This window comes from Trachypithecus francoisi, unplaced genomic scaffold (assembly GCF_009764315.1).
Source record: "Trachypithecus francoisi isolate TF-2019V2 unplaced genomic scaffold, Tfra_2.0 Lachesis_group1, whole genome shotgun sequence".
Taxonomy (NCBI): domain Eukaryota; kingdom Metazoa; phylum Chordata; class Mammalia; order Primates; family Cercopithecidae; genus Trachypithecus; species Trachypithecus francoisi.
In genome coordinates, this window is record NW_022681454.1 from 176,429,642 (window position 1) to 176,450,437 (window position 20,796).

Consider the following 20,796-nt stretch of genomic DNA (forward strand, 5'->3'; position numbering starts at 1 on the left):
CAAACTCACACACATGGTTTTTGGCACACTTCAGTCTCTTATCATATGGGCCTCGTTATGAGGCTGCCTCGTGATATGACAGCTGGTTTTCCCCATGGAAAGCAGTCCAAAGAGAGAGAGAGAACAACCAAAACAGAAGCTGAAGTCTTTCGTAACCTAAGCCCAAGAGACATTCCATTATTTTTGCCATATGCTTTCCATTGTAAGCAAGCCACTAAATCACGCCTAAACTCAAAGGGAGTGAATTATACAAGGGTGTGAATACCAGAAGGCAGGGCTTATCTGGGACCATCTCAGAAGCTACCTGCTACAGTGGCTTAACATGACGGTTTATTGTTGCTTCAGCTACACGTGCAGGGTGGTTCTTGTCAAGGGGGTTCTGCTCACTCAAGGACCTAGACTTGACAGAAACACTACTCAGCATATTTGCATGATTACTGCATGGGAATGCAACACATTACATATTAGTTCTTAAATCTTCCTCACAGAGGTAAGACATACTACTTTTGCCCAAAAATTTCTTTATCTAAAGCAAAGTTATAAGGCTTCAGAAGGGCAGGGAAGGGTAACTCCAATATATGTCCAGGAGAATTTGATTACTTGTGAATAGCCTGTAAGACTTCCACATAATGATTTAAGGAGAACAACTGGGAATCAGCAGAGAGCTGCGAAGAGAACCAGGAGAATTATGAAAGGAAAATAAAGTATTGAAGATGGGTGGCTAATAATGCCCAGTACTCTTGAGATGTAAACAGGATGAATATTGGCATGAGGCTACTGAATGTGGCAATTTAAGAGATACCGGCTGGGCACAGTGGCTCACTCCTGTAATCCCAGCACTTTGGGAGGCCAGGACGGGTGGATTGCTTGAGGTCAGGAGGTCAAGACCAGCCTGACCAACCCGGTGAAACCCCTTCTCTATTAAAAATATAAAAATTAGCTGGGCGTGGTGGCGGGTGCCTGTAATCCCAGCTACTCAGGAGACTGAGGCACAAGAATAGCTTGAACCCGGGAGGTGGAGGCTGCAGTGAGCTGGGATTGCGCCACTGCACTCCAGCCTGGGTGACAGAGCAAGACTCCATCTCAAACATACATACGTACATAAAAATAAAAGAAGAGATACCCATAACCATTGTGAGAGAGATTTTAGCACGGTAATGGAGAACATCAGTCAGTGAGGAAAAAAGAAGTGTGTGCTGACGAAGTATGTATTATGGTCTCTTCTTCTGAGATAACTGGTAGTAAAGGGAAAGAGAGGAATTAAACAATAATTTAAAAGAAATCAGAATTAAGAAATCCTTGAAAATCCTGATCCTGTAAGCATGACATTTATACCCCAGACATTGCTTTTTCATCTCTTCTAAACCATTTGTAAACATGCTTAAGTTGAAGGAGCAAACACAGAGACCTTCATTGTACAGTCAGATACAGTCGGATGCTGGTCACTTCATTGTACAGTCAGATACAGTCAGATGCTGGTCACTTCATTGTACAGTCAGATACAGTCAGATGCTGGTCAGTTCATACCTTCTGGGTTAAGTTTCCCACTTTGTATCACAGTCCCATTTCTTCATCTTAACAACAATGATTTTCTGCAGGGTGACAAGTTATAATAGTTTCTGTTTTAAATTCTAGTAAGACACACATTTAATACATTTTAAAAAGTTATTATCTTACACATCTTTAAATGTATAGCTCAGTAGGATTCACATTGTTGTGCATCAGATTTACACAATGTTTTGCTAGTATGAAGCTAAAATTCTGTCCCTATCAAAGAGCTCTCCATTTCTCCCTCTTCCCCACCCCTGGTCACCACCTTTCTACTTTAAGATTCTATGACTTTGACTACTTCAGCTAGTCCATGCAAGTGGAATTATACAGTATTTTTAACTGACTGACTTCATTTAACATAAAGCCCTCAAGGTTTGCATGTCACATACTACAGCATGTGACAAGATTTCCTTTTTAAGGCAGAATACTCTTCCATTGTGTGTATAACGACATTGTCTTTCTCCATTCATCCACTGATGGGCATTTGGGTTGCGTCCACCTCTTGACTGCTGTGAATAGTGCTGGTATGAAAACGAGTGTGTCCATATCTCTTCAAGACCTTAATTCTTGTTCTTTTGGGTATGTAGCCTGAAGCAGTATTGCTGGATCATATGGTATTTCTATATTTAATTTTTTTGAGGAATCACCATATTGTTTTCCATAGTGTTTGCAACATTTTGCATTCCTAGCCAACAGCACACAAGGGTTTCCATTTCTTTACATTTGTGCCAAGACAAATCATGTTTTTAAACTAAAAATCAATTGGGGAGAGCCATGAGCTGACAGTCATCACCACAATACATGAATTTGTTTAATCGTATTGCCTTCCTCCTTAAAGTTTGTACTTCCTGAGACTTGCACTGAGTTTTTCCTCACTCTTTCCTTTTCCTCCTGCCTGGTGGCGTCATGTGCCCTTCTTTTGTACTGTGTCTTCACTTTGCACCTCATTTATTCGTTACCTCTTGGGGCTGGAGCACAGACCGTCACAGTTGCCGCACCTGCAACATCGTGGAAAGGAAAGCCTGATAGCCTTATAGAGAAAACCACTTTTAGGGAAGATTTAGGGAAGGTAAAAAAATGTATGTTATTTTTAGCTATGCTGAGTGTTAGATGGATTACTTTTAAGTGTTTTTTGTTTTTTTCTTTTTTGCTTGCTTGTTTGTTTTTTGGGGGGGTGGGGTTTGAGACAGAGTCTCACTTTGTCACCGAGGCTGGAGTGCAGTGATATGATCTCAGCTCACTGCAGCCTCCACCTCCCAGGTTCAAGCAATTCTCCTGCCTCAGCCTCCCAAATAACTGGGATTACAGGCACCTGCCACCACACTTGGCTAATTTTTGTAGTTTTAGCAGAGCCAGGCTGGTCTCAAACTCCTGACCTCAGGTGATCCGCCCACCTCAGCCTCACAAAGTGCCTAGGTAGGATTACAGAGGTGAGCCACCATGCCCTAAGTAATTTCTATTTAAGTATAATACACATTTAGAAAAGTATGTGGATCATGATAAGTGAACACACCAATGGAACCACCCCCCAGGCAGACTCTGAACAGCACTCCAGAAACCTCTAGGGACTATGCCAGACACTACCTGTTCCTTCCTTCCTAGAGGTCATCACCGTGGTGACTTTCATTCTTCTCAGTTGATTTTACCTGCCTCTGAACTTTATATACTTGAACTTATACAGTATTCACTTTCTGTGTGTGATTGGTTTCTTTTCCCCAACATTAGGCTTGTGAGATTCATCTGTATTGTTGTGTCTGCCAGCAGTTCTTTCCTAATGCTGCTGTGTAGAATTCCGTTGTATATCTGGCCTATAATTTGTTTTTCCATTCTACTGCTGCCAGATGTCAAGTTTGGGGTTGTTTCCAGTTTGGGGCCATTACAAATAATGCTTCTGTGAACATTCTTGCTCATGCCTTTTGTTGCTAGGTGGATGCATATTTCTATGGGATATATAGACAGACTTTTGTAGATGCACTGGAGACTTAACCGCCCTTTCTAAGATTTTTAATATGAGAAAATATATGCCAATTCCAAACAACCAACTGAAGAATTATCTTGCAAAATACTCCCATTTATTGTTGGTAAAAATCTTGTATTTGCCAGTTTTAACATTTGGACAACTTCTGATTATATTTACCTCATGGCGCAAATATAGTCATTCTTTCTACAAAAAAAAGATAATGGACTTCAAGGTTTTTTATATTGTGAAAAGCACACTGATACATATGTATCTCAGATAGGCAGTACTGCTGTCATCTACAGATTTCATTCTGCCTTGGATAACCTTTTGAATATGAATCCATGGCCCTTTCACTATTATATTCACCTAGAAATACATGGAAATGACATAAAACTAAGACGCATAATACTAGAAATAAAAATTTTTCATGATTAAATCTATATGAATATTATTTCTATAACCTTAAAATTCACAATTACAATGCTTTTGTACTTTTGTAACTTTTAAATTGTTGTTTTTTAAGAATCTTGGAGTTAAACAAAATAGCCTGTCCTTAATTTCATTGCTATCGTCATCATATGACTGTAAAACTTTAGTTTCCGACCGAATAGTGGGAAAGTACTGTGTAGAACCGTGCCCAGGACACACAGATGTTACCTACTGATATCCTCGGCACCAGCCCCTGCATACTGCCCCAGCCTGCAGTGTCCTGGATGTAGTAGAGAAGTGTTATCGTAGCCTGTGGCCCCCACACAAGCTGCGTTTCACTTCCTTCTGTATGGATTTTCACATCCCACTACCCACTGGTAGAATACAGAGGCACATAGCGATATGTCTTTTGTCATCAGAAGGTCGGGGTTTGAGGTTAACGTCCATTGCAAACTGCATGCAGACTCTCAAAAAACCTTCAACTCTCAACAAATCTCCACTTTCTTGGATTTAAAATGAGAAAAAAAAATAAGTCATAATAACCATTCAACAGAATCTTTGTGAAGATTAGAGATAATGCCAGTGAAGTACTAGTATAGTTCCTGACACACAGTGTTTGTTCAACGAATGGTTTCAAATGTATATTGCATCATGATGTTCTACCACCAGCACAAGGACCGTGTCTGCGGCCGGGAGTGCCTGTATCACTCCTGGCTTTACCTCCTCACCTGAGACCCAGAGCACTGAGGGACTCAGAAGAGCACAGCACCCCCAGCTGCTTCTTGCCACTGTCTGCACACCCTACATTGGGACATGCCTAAACCAAAGATCCGTGGTGCCACCCATGAATAGTGGCAGCAGATGCTTTTCCATGAGTTCAGTTCTGCTTTCCAACTCTGGCACTGAAGAACTGGACTTAGCCTTCTTTATTTTCAGATGTATTTGATTTGGCTAATTTTCCCTTTTTTTCTGCCAGATACCCCATTTAGTTTTATTACACCACTGCTCAGTAATTTCTGTAGCATTCTTGACTTCTATGAGTTTGCTGCCTGCCTCTGTCTCTCCTCTCTCTGTCTCCTCTCTCTCTCTAACTTTGGAGAGTCAACCCCACTAACACCCTGCATTTGTATGAATATCTTAAATTATACATAATGAATGTCAAGGGCATCACTAAATATGAAACACCAATAATTTCAAAGTAGATGATACCCTAAGACCAAACAACTTGTTGGTTTCTGTTTTCAGTGCAGTATTAAGAGATAATGTTTTTGGATATGAGTCTCATTATGTAGCATCTTAAGTAGAACCAGCATCCCATTTTATTGAGATTCTCCATAATAAAAATATAAAGCTATTGCCTATCTGGCAAAAAATAAAATAGCTCTCCCAGCATAAACATCACATTACTTTTTAACATATGACATCTGCGCATGATCCCATGGATTATGTGTACTCTTCAAAAATCCATTAAAACTGATAATACGAGCAAACCGATCGGGCAAGAAGACTTTTTATGTTAAAAGATCACAATGATGGCAAATTATTTTGTGTGGAAACTTTGACCCTCTTGGAATATTTATTGCGGCTATGCCAGAATATGTCTGTCAAACATTTTACTCTATGCAAAACTAGCTCCCATTGTTTTGTTCAAAACTTGGTGAAGCATCTGAAACCCTGAAAAATGTATGAAGTGATAAATGTTTAGCAAGTCAAACGTTATGCAATTGAATGCAGAATGACACATGAAGTTATACCTGTTTACAAGATGACAACTTGTAAATTCAGGAATTCTATAACCTATATCTTAATCCATCAAAATCAGAGTTTAAGAGGAATTGCTGGCCAAGGATAACTTCAGCAGGGAGTGTGAATATACACATTTATTTAAAATATACAGGGTAGATGTAGCTGTCTGCCTATTTTTGGTATCTTTCTTACTATAGCATGCTTTTATATCAGGTATTATTAACAAAAGAATGTGGACTGTTAATAGGAAATCGTAAAACTACCAAATTTTTAAAGTTTAGTTAATTACATATAGTAGTAGTAAACTTTTAGTCAACTGCTTTTCAGACAGCATTATAGTAAAGCAGTCATTCATCAGTGATTAACATGTTCTCCTCTCTTAGCCATATATGCATTTGTTTTCTATGTATTAACTTTTTCTCTAAATTACTATATTTTTATTCACACAGTGTTTTCTTAGATTTGTAAAATCTCAGAAAATAGAATATTCCTAACTTTAATTCATTTATTTGACAGATACTTATTGAGACCTACTAGGTATCAGGCACTGTATCCTTATATAAAGTTATGTCTTACAAATGAGACACAAAAGTGAACTAAAATAGTCTTAGAATAAACACTTCACCCAGTCAGGGTGTGAAGGATGCACAGGTATTTCCCTGTCAGAGAGAAGCCTTGCAGACAGAAGGGACTGTTTATTGAGGGGTGCCATGGTCTAGTCAGGTGGCTCCAAATAGTTCAGTAACCTGAATTCCAGACTAAATAAAATACCTCAGCGGTAAGAACTGCCTAGCTTTGTGCCGGCTCTCCTTCATATGCCCTGTCTAGAATCTTCTGGCCTACACCTTCTCACCTGAGCTTAAATTAAATAAGGTAATTGTAACAAACCTCCTTTTAAAAATAAACCTAATCTCTAACAATATCACATAATTTATCCAAGACTAAATTCTAGACTGAAGATTGAACCAAAGCCTAACTGTATCCAAAGCCCCTGCTCCCTGTACTGTACCAGCTCAGTGCCCTTACTTCATGTATTGAGTCTGAAGGGCTTTTTGACAGTGGTAGTCACAAAGGTAGACACTGCCTTCTTATTCTTGCTCCATCGCTCTGGTGAATTCCAATATGTACAGTAAGTAAAATAATGTCTAAAAATGTCAAAAAAGTTCTCTTTCATGATATGGTAATATGACCATCGCTGGGCTTCCCTGTGGATATTTAACCTTCCTTAGGGGTTAGTTCCTAAGCTATATTCTGTGCAGCACAAATGAATGTTTAGTATATTAGGTGAATATAACAGTGACATATTTTTCTAAATAGTGTCGATAAATTAAGAAAAATAATAAAAAGTGTATTCATTTCAAATTACGTCTGGAACTTAAAACTTACATTTAGAGTTGTATAGTCTTCTAGTTATTTTTAAAATTTTTTTTAAATAAAGCAAACTAGTAAACACAATCATAAATTTTAATAAACTTATTAAATATAAATTTATGAGATTATTTTACCCACATCAGAAACTCACTTCAAATTACCTAACACATATGCATGCTTTTTAATCTGTACCATTATTAAATTATATGTCATCAATTCAAAAATTACTCATCCCAAGTTTAGAATATTCAAATTTGATTATATTTTGTGCAGCTGAATTTCATGTACCAACAAATTCATCTGTGAGACCAGTTTTTGCTTTTACCTTAACCCAAAGGTAGGGGATCATGGCTCTTAAGCATCTACAGGTGTTGCAGCAAAGTAGTATAAATTTGCAAGTGACCTGTGGTCTAGTAAGTTTGGCAAATGCTGTTAGACAGTGTTGTACCAGTTACTTAAAAGATGGTGAAAAATGGAACTCAGAGCAATTAGAGCAAATAATGATTGATTTCTAAGAGTTTCCTGGTACCAATGAACTGAATAGTATGAAATTGTTATTGAAGTACCACCATATTGCACTGCGTTGCTATGTTAGCTATATTTGTTTGAGAAACTCCTTGTTTTATAATTTTCATTGCACAGTTATCCTTGGCATTTCTGAAAATGGAAGTTTTAAGTTTACCTGTGACTCTGGTTTTAAGCATGCTTAGCGATTGCTGTTGTAGCTGAAGGCAGCAGACCTTTAAACAACGTGTGTTTTCTCCCCCCAGCAATGCATCTCTTTGGCCTCAACTGGCAGCTACAGCAGACTGAAAATGACACATTTGAGAATGGAAAAGTGAATTCTGATACCATGCCAACAAACACTGTGTCATTGCCTTCTGGAGACAATGGTAAGCGAAAGAATTATGTATCCTGTGTTTTTCTTTTAACATCCTTTTTCTATACATTTATTTTTACCCATGCTTACATCTAGTTTAGATGGAACAGGGAAGAGGTTTTGAAATTACAGATATCATCTTTGTATGAGTGTTTTTTTTAATTAATTTACTTGAAAGGTTGAAAATTCACATTTTTATTACAGGAATGATACGATTTTCTGCCTTCTGATTTGATGGCTAGGTTTTTCTGCCTTTCCCTTTTGCAAGTGTGTATTGAGTTTTATTTTTTGTCTGCAAATAGATTATAATTCAGTGTATCATCTCTTACGTTACCTTGGGCATATGATGTTTTCTTCATTCAACTTGTGTGTGGAGTTGGAACACTATATTAATCTTATTATAAAAGCATTTAAATGCAAAACACATTAGAGGATTATAATTTATTGACCTTTTCTCTCGTTGCCCTTTCTCTAAACCTTTAAGAATTTGCACTTTGAGCTAACAAAGATTTTGAAATCAATTGGCTCTGAATTAAAAATGGAATGTAAGTGGTTAGAGAATTCCATTTTTTCAATATAAACACTTAGAAAAGTTTATATATATATATCTGTACACTTACATTACAAATACTTTTGTATTATTTATGTGTGTGTGTACATGTCTTGCATTGGTATCCTCTGACTTTTTGCAAAATATCATCATACTTTATACCTCAGAGCAACCTGATGAAGATGCCTTCTGATTAATAAATTATTTCCCTTTAGGCATTCCCCTAACTCTTCTTCCTCTTTGTTTCTTATCTCATACATTCGTGTTCAGCTTTGGCATTAATATGTCTATCCTCATGTGGCTGGTTTCTTTGCAAGACTAGAAAGAAATTATTTTACATTTAATGGACATATATGCTGCTGTGTTCCATGTACCCATTTACTGTGATGAATACTTTGCACACTTTTTTATTCTTTTTTTCCATCTTCTGTTTTAGTAATAATAATACTTTACGACACTTCTCTTTCTCCTTAGGGAGGTTGAGGAATTTTACGACATTCGATTTTTATAATAATAATGAATCTCCCGCCATATGGAACCTTTTTATATAAAGTTCTGCATGTTCCAGAAGAACTGTAAGCTGGTGTCTGACATGTCACCCACCTAACGTAGACAGTGGCAGTCACTGTAGAGGGGGTTAAAGAGAGGTGAAATTATAGATGGGAAATTTTAATTACATAAATTTCAATTACGTTAGTTTTTTTTATACATTAATAACACACATATGAACAAAATGAGCAACTACACAGAAATTAAAAATACTTATTTTTGGTTTGTATTGACTGAAATTTAGACTGTCTCTTAAAATGCATGGTTCCTGTGAAAATGATCAAATGGTACTTATTAACCATGCATGTCGGGAACTTTTTTACAGATTGAACAAATTGTAATTATACCAAAGAGACAAAAGCTTATTATGGATATTTTATTTATTTTACAACGTCTTAACCTTTTGTTACGATTAAAATGAAAATAGAGTTTGGCTAATTGGTTTCACAGTCCTTGAAAAGCATGATACTGAGAAAGCTGTGGACTCAGAGACTCCCGCAGCCTGGGTGCTGGCTCCTGATGTTTTCCCAGGGAATGCCTCAGCTCACATCAGCACTCCTCAGCTCGCAGAAGCCTACATTCAAATCCTTGCAGCTTCACCTGTTTACTTTGTAACTTTGTGCAGGGTGCTTAGTTATTCAGATGTGCAAGAAAATTTAGGGCAGCTCTGGAATGGGCTGCCTAGGATCTTATCAGTCCTAGAGGTTTGGAAGAACAAAGAACATCACATGAATATGGCTTTATTAGTAGAAATTTCTATAAAGCTAGAGTCCTCGAAAACAGTGGCTTTTCAGCTGTTGACCATGACAGTGCAATAAGAAATACATGTTACATCAAAGCCAACGTGTATACACACATATACATATGTATCTGAAATATGCTTCCCAAAATAACATTTGTCCTTGGCTTGTAAAATGCATCTTGGAATTTTCCATTTTATTTTATTGTATTTCTCATTTTTAACAAATGCCACTTGCAATCCACTAAAATAGTTTCATACTTTACAAAATATTGTGATCTGTAATTTCAGAAGTACTGCTTTGGTAGCCTCCTTCTCTAACAGGGATTAAAGTTCCCCCAAATGATCATAGAATTCAGTTGTATACAGTTCTCTGCACCTTTAGAGCACCTGTATGTACATATAAGCGAAGTACTTTCTTCCTAGCTGTGTAAAAGTCTCCTCTATAGGGAATGGTTAATGGAAGCCCCAGAATCAGTTAAGTGCACTAGAGAGCTGCCAACTGGACTACGGGATTTGTAGACATTTCCTGGCATGGAAAAGCTGTCTCTGTCTGGGCTCTGACCTTGTCAAAAGAGTGACCTAACTATTAGTTACTTGCCTTCTTTATTATTCCTTGAATAGCCCCCAAAACCGTAAATTGTAAGGAATTCTTGTTTCTGCTTTTCCAAATACAAGTTCTTAGTATCTCCTAAATATAGTACTTAAAGACCTGGGGCACAGGGAGTGGACAGGAACTCTATTTACAAGGAGGGAGGTACCTGCAAAGCACTGCTTTTAGGCTCGTGTGATGAACCTCAGTGTCCATGCACCACCACCCACTACTTAAATTTTACATACTATCCAAGAAGCAGATCACATCATCTCTTTAGAAATTCTAGGAGAGTACAACCCTTGAGAAAGCTTTAGAATTCTGAACAAAGCTCGCTGGGAGAATGAACTGTGAAAAGCATAGTGAGAAAATTATTTCACAGCTTCTAAATGTAATACTCTTATTTATGCAGTCCTATTTTACTCTTATTTTGTAAATATAATTCTAAGGAACAATCATTGTGCTAAGGGTGCAGTAAACTCCCGTTTGCATTTAAGTTAACACTGAGCCAAAGCTTCTAAATGGTATTTAGTACCTAAAAGAAGAATTTCTATTATGTGCCATCATCTTTTACTGATTATTCCTGAGACCTTCTTTGCCTACAGATTTTAGAGATGAGTTATCAGAAGTGTAGGGTCTTAGACAGAACTGATGGAAATGGACAAAGTGAATAAAGAGGTAAGAATGAAGTTTGTAGCTCAAACACTGGTCTCTTTCCAGAAACTAAACTTATTCCTCTGGCCCAAGGAATTAATTTAGCCTAATGTACTGGAAAGAATCACAGTGTCCTAAACTCAAGTCCTGGCTCCTTCATTTATTTACTTTGTAATGTTCAGCAAGTTACTTCACTGACTTCTTTGGGCTTCAATTTCTTCACATTGTAAAGAGGGACTAATAGTACCTCTCTCCTGACTTTCCAACTTCAACAGTCGGCAGCCCTACTATCCCTCACAAACTTCTCCCCCCTCTACTTCTCAACAACTATTTCAGATCCTCCTGCTATACTCAAAACCCTCTCTCTGCAGAGGACCTTGCATTCTATTAAAATAGAAGCTTGCAAGGGGAACTCTGATTTTCTGTAGACACATCTTTATTCCTGCATATATGTGGATCTGTGCTTCCACATTTTCTCCTCATATTCCAGGTTCATTTTTGCATGATGGGTCCTCTCGATTCCATTCTCTCTCTTCAGAATGTCCTCATTCTACTGATCCCATCCAGTCAACATTGGAACATTCCAGTCTTTCACATCTTGGAAAACAATAATCTCTTGACTTTGCCTCCTACTGCCTCTCTCTTCTACCAGCCTTCTTTTTATTTTATTTTATTTTATTTTATTTTATTTTATTTTATTTTATTTTATTTTTGTGACAGGGTCTCACTCTGTCACCCAGGCCGGAATGCAGTGGTGCAATCACAGCTTGGCTCACTGCAGCCTCGACCTCCTAGGCTCAAGTGATCCTCCCACCTCAGCCTCCTGAGTAGCTGAGACTGCAGGCACATGTCACCATGCCTGGCTGATTTTTGTATATTTTGTAGACATTGCTCCACCATGCTGCCCAGCCTGCCTTAAACTCCTGAGCTCAAGCAATCCTCCTGCCTCAGCCTCCCAAAGGGCTAGGATTATTGGCGTGAGCCACCTCGCCCGGTGCTTCCAGCCTTCTTGAACATAGTGTGCTAGGTCACTTTGATCGCTTCTCTGCCTTCTGTTTACCCCCCTTACAGTTGGGCCTTCACAGTACTCCTTGCTCATGACTGTCCTCCTCTACCTTTACCACCAGTGAAACGGATGTCTCCACAGTTACCCATTGCTTTGTCAGTAGCATCAGTGTAACCTCTTTATTCTTCATCATGTTTGAGTTTTTGGAACCATTTAATAGTTAACCTATCCCTCCTGTTGAAGTATTCTTTCCTTAGCTTCTGTGATACCGCATTCACTTTGACTTTCTCCCTGACTGTTTTGGCAATGATACCTCTGTTTAGTTGACTCACCTCCCGTCTACCTGATCCCTAAACACTGCTGTCTCTCAGGACTCTGCTCTTTACAACACAATCACTCTGGATTCTGCCACCCACTTTCATGGCTCCAGTTACATTCTCTGTGTTCCTAACTCTCAAATCAGTAAGTCCAGTGTCTCTCCTCAGCTCCAGATCTCAACTACATAAAATTATCCTATTGTCTTTGGAACATTTCCACTTGGGTGTTTTCCATGCATGTTAAACTCCACAGGTCTAAAACAGAACCCATCAACTACTTTGGTTATCTGTTTCTACAGAACAAACCATAACAAAACTCAGTGGCTTAGAAAGCAATTTGTTATCATCTCTTGTGGTTCGGTGAATTGACCAGGTGGTTCTTGTGCTCTTACTTAGGACACTGTGATTGCTTTCAGATGTCAACCAAGGTTAACCAAAGGCTCCACTGAGCTGGAAGTCCAGGGTAGCTCATTCACATGGCTGGCAATTAATGCCATCTGTTGACCTGAGCTCAACGGTAGTCACCAGCTGGAACAACTCAACATGGCCTTCCATGTGGCTCGGGCCTCGTAGAGCATAGCAGCTGGTTCTGAAGAGGAATATCCCAAGAGGGAGCACTCCAAGAGACCATGACAGAAGCTACCAGCTTTGTATGACCTAGCAGTGGCCATTCTAGACTGTCATTGCCATCACATTCTGATGGTCAGGAAGTCAGCAAGGTCAGCCAAGATTCCTGGGGAGGGGAATTAAACTCCTCCTCTTGACTAGGGACCTATCATGCCATTGCACAAGGGCACGTGGGATGGAAGATACTGTTGTGGCCATCTTTGGAAAATACAATTGCCAAGCCATCTTTCTTTCCAAATTTGCCTCTCTTTCAGGGATTTCTGTACAGTACCTTCCCACATCCCCCCTCCAGTTTTGCTTTTTGTGGTTTCAGTTACCTGTAGTCCACTGTGGTCTGAAACTATTAAGATACTTTGAGAGAGAGAGAGACAGACCACATTCACTTAACTTTCATTGCAGTATATTGTTATAATTGTTCTATTATTATCTTTTTCTTGCCTAATTTATAAGCTATCATAGGCATGGATGTATACGAAAAAATATCGTATATATAGGGTTTGATATTATCCACAGTTCCAGGCATCCACTGGGGATCTTGGAACATAGACCCTACGGATAAGAAGGGATTCCTGTATTAGGAAGTGGCACCGTCGTTCACTTCATCACTGGTCCAGAAGGCCCAGTGACTGGTTCTACTCTCTCATCTCCCATATTTAGTCAGTCTCTAAGTTCCTTCAACTCTGACCCCGTAATATCTTCTGAATCCTGTTTTCTCTCAACTGGATATAGTAGCCTCCTATCTGTACTGTATGTCTCCAGTCTTGCTCATCCACTCTTCACACACAAATCTGAGGTATCAGTTCCTTGCCTAAGCCCTTTCAGTGACCTAGATTCTGGTCAGAAGTCTTTAAATGACCTACAAGGCTCTCCACAGTCTAGCTGTGCATCACACCATAGTGTAAATATAAAAACAATATCACAGGCCGGACGCGGTGGCTCAAGCCTGTAATCCCAGCACTTTGGGAGGCCGAGACGGGCGGATCATGAGGTCAGGAGATCGAGACCATCCTGGCTAACACGGTGAAACCCCGTCTCTACTAAAAAAAAATACAAAAAACTATCCGGGCGAGGTGGCGGGCGCCTGTAGTCCCAGCTACTCGGGAGGCTGAGGCAGGAGAATGGCGTGAACCCGGGAGGCGGAGCTTGCAGTGAGCTGAGATCCGGCCACTGCACTCCAGCCTGGGCGACAGAGCGAGACTCCGTCTCAAAAAAAAAAAAACACAACAATATCACACAGAGATAAAGAGTATAGACTTATGAGCCTCACCACCAGGTTTTGTGTCCTAGTTCTGATCATTAATGCCTGTGCTACTTGGGTTATATAGCTTCTTTGTGCCGAAGTGGTCTCATCAATTAAAAGGGACTAATTTTCTTCATAGAATGGTCTTTGCTCTTGAGTGTTCAATGCAAATATACAAAGGTATAGACATACAGTGGTGTATAGTACATAGTAAATGCTTGAAAACTGTTTATGGTTATCACTAGCACTATTTAATGCATCTCATCTAGTCTCATGACTAGACTATAAGGCAAGGATCCTGTCTGTTCTTTCACTGCTGTATACCAAGCCCTTGGCACAGTTCTGGCATGTAATAGTTGCTCACAAAGTATTTGTTGAATGAATGTGTGAAAATAATACAACTAAATAATAAGAGATAAAGTATATGAAGGACCATACATCAAGTATATGCAAAGTACTAGTATAGAATACTGGCTAAGAACTGAAGCTCTGCCACTCACTGGGTGCCTTTAAGCAAATTACCACTCTCACTTCCTGTCTCTTTATAGGGTAATATAAAGGTTTACAATGGGGTTTGAATCAGATAATGCATGCAGGGTGCCAAGCAATGATTGGAACATGACAGCTCTTCAATGCATGTCAGTGATTGTTTGCTCTTCACTCCGTGATTCAAGATGATGCACTTGTAATTCATAGCAAAATTTTAAGAAGACGCCTCTCTAAATCAGCGTCGGGAGTATCCTCTAAAGCAATAATGGAAATCCCCATCATTTGTTATTTATATATAGTTATTTGAATTTTATGACAGCAATATTATCTTTTTTTGAATGCATAGAATTTATTCATTTTACATTTATTTAATGAGCACTTATTATGTGCCATGCACTGAGCAAGATTCTGGGAGTACAGCAGTAAAAGCAAGATGATCACAGCTGTTGCTTCCAGAGCATGTGAATTCTAGGCTGGACAGGAATCGAGCGAGTTATTACAATGAATTAGAAAATCTCCTTTAGGGAAAAGCAGAGTGTACGCTGACAGAACATTTCAACACCTGCTTGATTTCTAAAGGGACAGTAAGACAAGACAAGTGCCCAATTTTAGCACAGGATAATTTCAGATAATAAAGACTGAAATAAAAGGCTATACATTTCAGTCAGTGTAACTAGGGCAAGTGACTTCTCCAATCAAAAGAACTCTTTTTGTATGAGTACAAGTTGAAAAACTACAAATATGTGTGTATGTATATATGTGCATATGATTTGTGCTGCTTAAACAAAACAATTCCAATTGCTTTTAACTTTTAATTTTTTTTTTTTCTTTAATTTTTGGCGCAATCTCAGCTCACTGCAGACTCCACCTCCCGGGTTCATGCCATTCTTCTGCCTCAGCCTCCCGAGTAGCTGGGACTAAATTTTACCTTTTTGATCATCGTGTATCAACTTTCTTAAGTACTAGACAACTCTAGAGAGTTCGATTTGATAGCAGGTTGAAGATAACATGTGAATTAGAGAAATGGAGCTGACAGGGCTGCAAAAGCACTGAGTTTTGTTCAATATTGTTCATAGTATTTGTGTTATTACAATGTGTAATAGCTCCTTAATTAGATGCTGTATTGATTTTGTCCATTAAGCTATGTTTGCAAAGTAGTTATGTCTGATTTCACTTAGCTTGTGATCTAACACTCTGTATCCACAATGCTCAATTATGGCATGTGGTTGTTTATAAAAAGATACGTTCTCTCAGAGATCTCAGAGTCAGGGTATGAATCCGAGGTTAGGTCATAGAATTGGAGGGTGGGCTATTGATTTTCTATAAATGCTTAACCTTGCTTCCTGATGTCTTAATTATTAGTGCCTCTGTGGGATTTAAGATGATATTATCATTTACCTTCCACAACAATTGCAGTTAGACTTTGACAGTGAATTTCTTTTCTGCCTTTCCATTTCAGTCATTATAGGCTTGTTTACTCACATCATAGACAGGTGGCAAATCCATGATATGTATAGCAGACAAGTTAGCATTTTGTAATTTTACTCATTTTTCCGATAGCACAAAATAATTTTCAAGCAGGTACCAAACCTCCTAATTACCAATATGACTTTAAATCTTCTGTTTTGTCCTCACAGCATCTGTGGTTGGTAAACTATTATTTAGAAAACATTTTTCAGTTCAAAGTACTTTTAAAAGGCATTCTCTGAAAAACTTTCACTCCACTGATGTGTTTTCATATGAACTGGGTACCACATAAGAAGGAGAGGAATAACAATGGCTTTGCGTATGTGGTCTCTTTATGTTTTCACACTCTGACAACTGTCTTTTAAGACATTAAGACTGTTGTGACACATACTTACTGATGAAAGAAAAAACTCACAGTTCGTAGGTGAAAAGACTGCTAGTGGCTCCCACATTCAGGCACAACAGGACATGCTGAAAAAAACCTTCAAGATGATACCCTATTGTGTCTGAAGACATGGTACATTTCACTCTTTCTGTGAAGACTTTAATTGGTTTGATTCCTAACCCTCAAGCTTTGAGTTTAGAATAACTGCAGGGCACTCTGTTGCCCTGTCTCTATTTTTTCCTCCAGTTTTCCTCCTTTTTCTTTTAGTAAAACCTACAGACAACCTTAGTGCTTCCTATGATCATTCCCAGGTTCAGGCTCTAGGGCTTTATGGACGTAGTGATCTCAGTAAGGGGGGAGGATAGAGAGCCCTAGAACTGGCCTTTTTTTTATTTCTTCTGAAGCCAGAGTTTTCTGGAATTCAGGACATGATGAAAGACTCCTGTGTCCAGGCTTTTATCTAAGAGGACTGATGAGCTTCAGAGGAAAAGGTTGTGCAAGTATTTACAAGTTTATCAAACTGTATCAATGGCCCACTGACTTCCAGGTGTGTTTACCATCAATAAAGAGCATTTGAAAATGCTAACAGGAATGAACACACTTGACTTGGCCAAATGAGAGAAGGGCTGTGACTTGAAAAGCAGCAGTGCAGAATTTAAAGACAGAGCCCCTTCACAAAACCCTAGTGTGCTGATATTCAAACTAGAAGCTTAAACAGGAAGGCTGTACTAATCTAAGCTGCCATATCAGTGGACTTTGCAGAGAAGAATCAGTGATGTCCTTACATTTCTATATCACTGATTAGAATGAGAGGTCAGATCTGCAACTACCTTTTAGAAAAGACACATTCCAAGACTGTAATTCAAAATAAATTGATTCTAAATAGTGTAATAACTTGAAGCAAACAGAATTTGACAGGCACTTTAGAGATTCATATTTCATGGGAAAAGCTAAAATAGATCAGTGGGCTTCAAACTATTTTGCTTTTGTGACCCCCTTAAACAAAATAGCTATACAAATTTAATTTTTTTTATTTTTTGAGATCATATGTTTTTAAAAACCTGTTTTCTTCTATATTAAATTATGCTTACAATTATTAGTTGTACACATTTGACTGAAAACAACCTAATTCTTATGTAAGTGTGTTAAAGATTTTGATAATTTAAAACATAAAAAGTGAAAATGTATTGAAAATACCTGTCTGAGATGAATGAGAACTTTTTTCAAATACTTTATATATTCATAGATGAATATTCCTTATAAGAATAAAGCAAAATTCAGTTTCAGTTCTAATCCTGTTTTCCTTTCTTATGAATATAAACAAAAGAAATCTTGCTACAACATAAGTGGCAATGGAAGAGTTTTTTTTAAGTGATGCTCTTCAGTTATTTGACATTCTTATTAGTCATATGTCAAAAATCACATTGTGATCTATTTCTAAAAAATATGTTGTCTATAAGCTGCCAGTTCTATCACATTTCTCATGAAAGCGAAGAATCAGCAACTAACTACTTTGAAAAAGATTTATTATTTACACTGTTTTTAGAACCAATCCTTTGCTGGTTTCTGTGTAGGATATCAAAAAAGACTTTACCAAGGCTTAGCAAAATACTGCTAATTTGAACTGTTATTCTGCTACTTAGTGGCACTTTGTTTAATCTGGTATGCTTGAAATGTGGTGAAAAATGGAACTATTGCTTATATTAATTCACCTTTGATATTACAAGTTTGTAATGCTTTCATCGTATTACAGGAATATCTCATTTTATTACGCTTTAGCATGCCTCCCAGATACCGTGTTTTTCACAAACTGAGTGTTTGTGGCAGCCCTGCCTCAAGCAAGTCCGTCAGCACCATTTTTCCAACAGCATGTGCCCACGTCATGTCTCTGTGTTGCATTTTGGTAATTCTCAAAATATTTCAAACTTTTTCATTATCATTAGATCTATTACGGTGACCTTCAATCAGTGAACTTTGATGTTGCTCTTATCATTGTTTTGGGGTGCCAGAAACCACACCCATAGAAGACAGCGAACTTAATCAATACATGTGTGTGTTCTGACTGCTCCGGGACCAGCATCCCCACCATCTTTCTCTCCTTGGGCCTTCCTATTTCCTGAGACACAACAGTATTGAAATGAGGCCAGTCAATAAGCCCACGGTGGCCTCTAAGTATTCAAGTGAAAGGAAGAATCACACGTCTCTCAGTTTAAGTCGAAAGCTAGAAATGATCAAGCTTAGTGGGGAAGTCATGTCCAAGATGAGATTGGCTGAAGCTAGGCCTCCTGCGCCAAACACTTGGCCAGGTTGTGAGTGCAAAGGAAAAGTTTTTAAAGGCAATTAAAAGCACGACTCCAGTGAGCACATGAATGATAAGAAAGCAAAACAGCCTTATTACCGATAAGGAGAACATTTGAGTGGCCTGGATAGATGATCAAACCAGATGTAACATTCCCTTAAGCTAAAGCCTACTCCAGAGCAAGGCTGTCTCTTCAACTCTGTAAAGGCTGAGAGAGGTGAGGAAGCTGCAGAATAAGAGTTTGAAGTTAACAAAGGTTGGTTCATGAGGTTTAAGGAAAGAAGCCATCTCTGCGACATAAAAATGCAAGGTGAAGCAGCAGGTGCTGATGTAGACGCTGCAGCAGGTTATCCAGAAGATCTAGCTAAGATCACTGATAAATATGGCTACACTAGACAATAGATTTTCAGTGTAGATGAAAGAGCCTTACACTGGAAGAAGATGCCATCTAGGATTTTTCATAGCTAGAGAGGAGAAGTCAAGGCCTGGCTTCAAAGCTTCCAGGGACAGGCTGACTCTGTTAGGGGGTAATGCAACTGGTGACTTGAAGTTGAAGCCAGTGCGTATTGATCATTCCTAAAATCCTAGGGCCGTTAAGAATTATGCTAATTCTACTCTGCCCATGCTCTGTAAATGGAACAACAAAGCCTGGATGACAGCACATCTCTTTACAACATGGCTACCAAATATTTTAAGCCCACCATTGAGACCTACTGCTCAGAGAAAAAGATTGCTTTCAAAATATTACTTCTTATTGACAATGTGCCTAGTCCCCCAAGAGCTCTGATGGAGATGTACGAGGAGGTTAGTGATTTCATGTCTGCAGACACAGCATCCATTCTGCAGCCCATGGATCGGGGTAATTTCAGCTTTCAAGTCATATTTAAGAGGTACATTTTGTAAGGCTATCATAGATAGTGATTTCCTGTGATAGATCTGGGCAAAGTCAATTACAAATCTTCTGGAAAGGATTTAGCATTCTAGATGCTATTAAGAATATTTATGACTCATGGGAAGAGGTCAAAAGACTAGCATTAACTAGAGTTTGGAACTTGATTCCAACCTTCATAGATGACTTTGAGGGTTCACACTTCAATGGCGGAAGTAACTGCACATCTGATGGAAATAGCAAGAAAACTAGAATTAGAAGTAGAACCTGAAGATGTGACTGAATCGCTGCAATCTCATCATGAAACTTTTTTTTTTTTTTTTTTTTGAGACGGAGTCTCGCTCTGTCGCCCAGGCTGGAGTGCAGTGGCTGGATCTCAGCTCACTGCAAGCTCCGCCTCCCGGGTTTACACCATTCTCCTGCCTTAGCCTCCCGAGTAGCTGGGACTACAGGCGCCCGCCACCTCGCCTGGCTAGTTTTTTGTATTTTTTAGTAGAGATGGGGTTTCACTGGTTTAGCCAGGATGGTCTCGATCTCCTGACCTTGTGATCCGCCCGTCTCGGCCTCCCAAAGTGCTGGGATTACAGGCTTGAGCCACCGCACCCGGCAATCATCATGAAACTTTAATGGATGAGGAGTTACTTCTTGTGGATGAGCAAAGAAAGTGGGTATTTGAGTTGGAATTTACTGGTGGTGAAGAAGCTGTGAACATTGTTGAAATAACAACAAAGGATTTAGAGTATCATAAACTTAGTTGATAAAGCAGTGGCAGGGTTTGAGAGGGTTGACTCCAATTCTGAAAAATGTTCTACTGTGAGTAAAACGATATCAAATAGCATCACATCCTTCAGAGAAACCTTTCATGGAAAGAGTCAGTGTGGCAAACTTAATTATTGTCTTATTTTAAGAAATTGCCACAGACACTCCAACCTTCAGCAACCACTATCTTGATCAATCAGCTGCTACCTACACTGAGGCAAGATCCTCCACCAGCAAAAAGATTGTGACTTGATCAGAGGATCATTAGCATTTTTTAGCAATAAAATATTTTTAAAT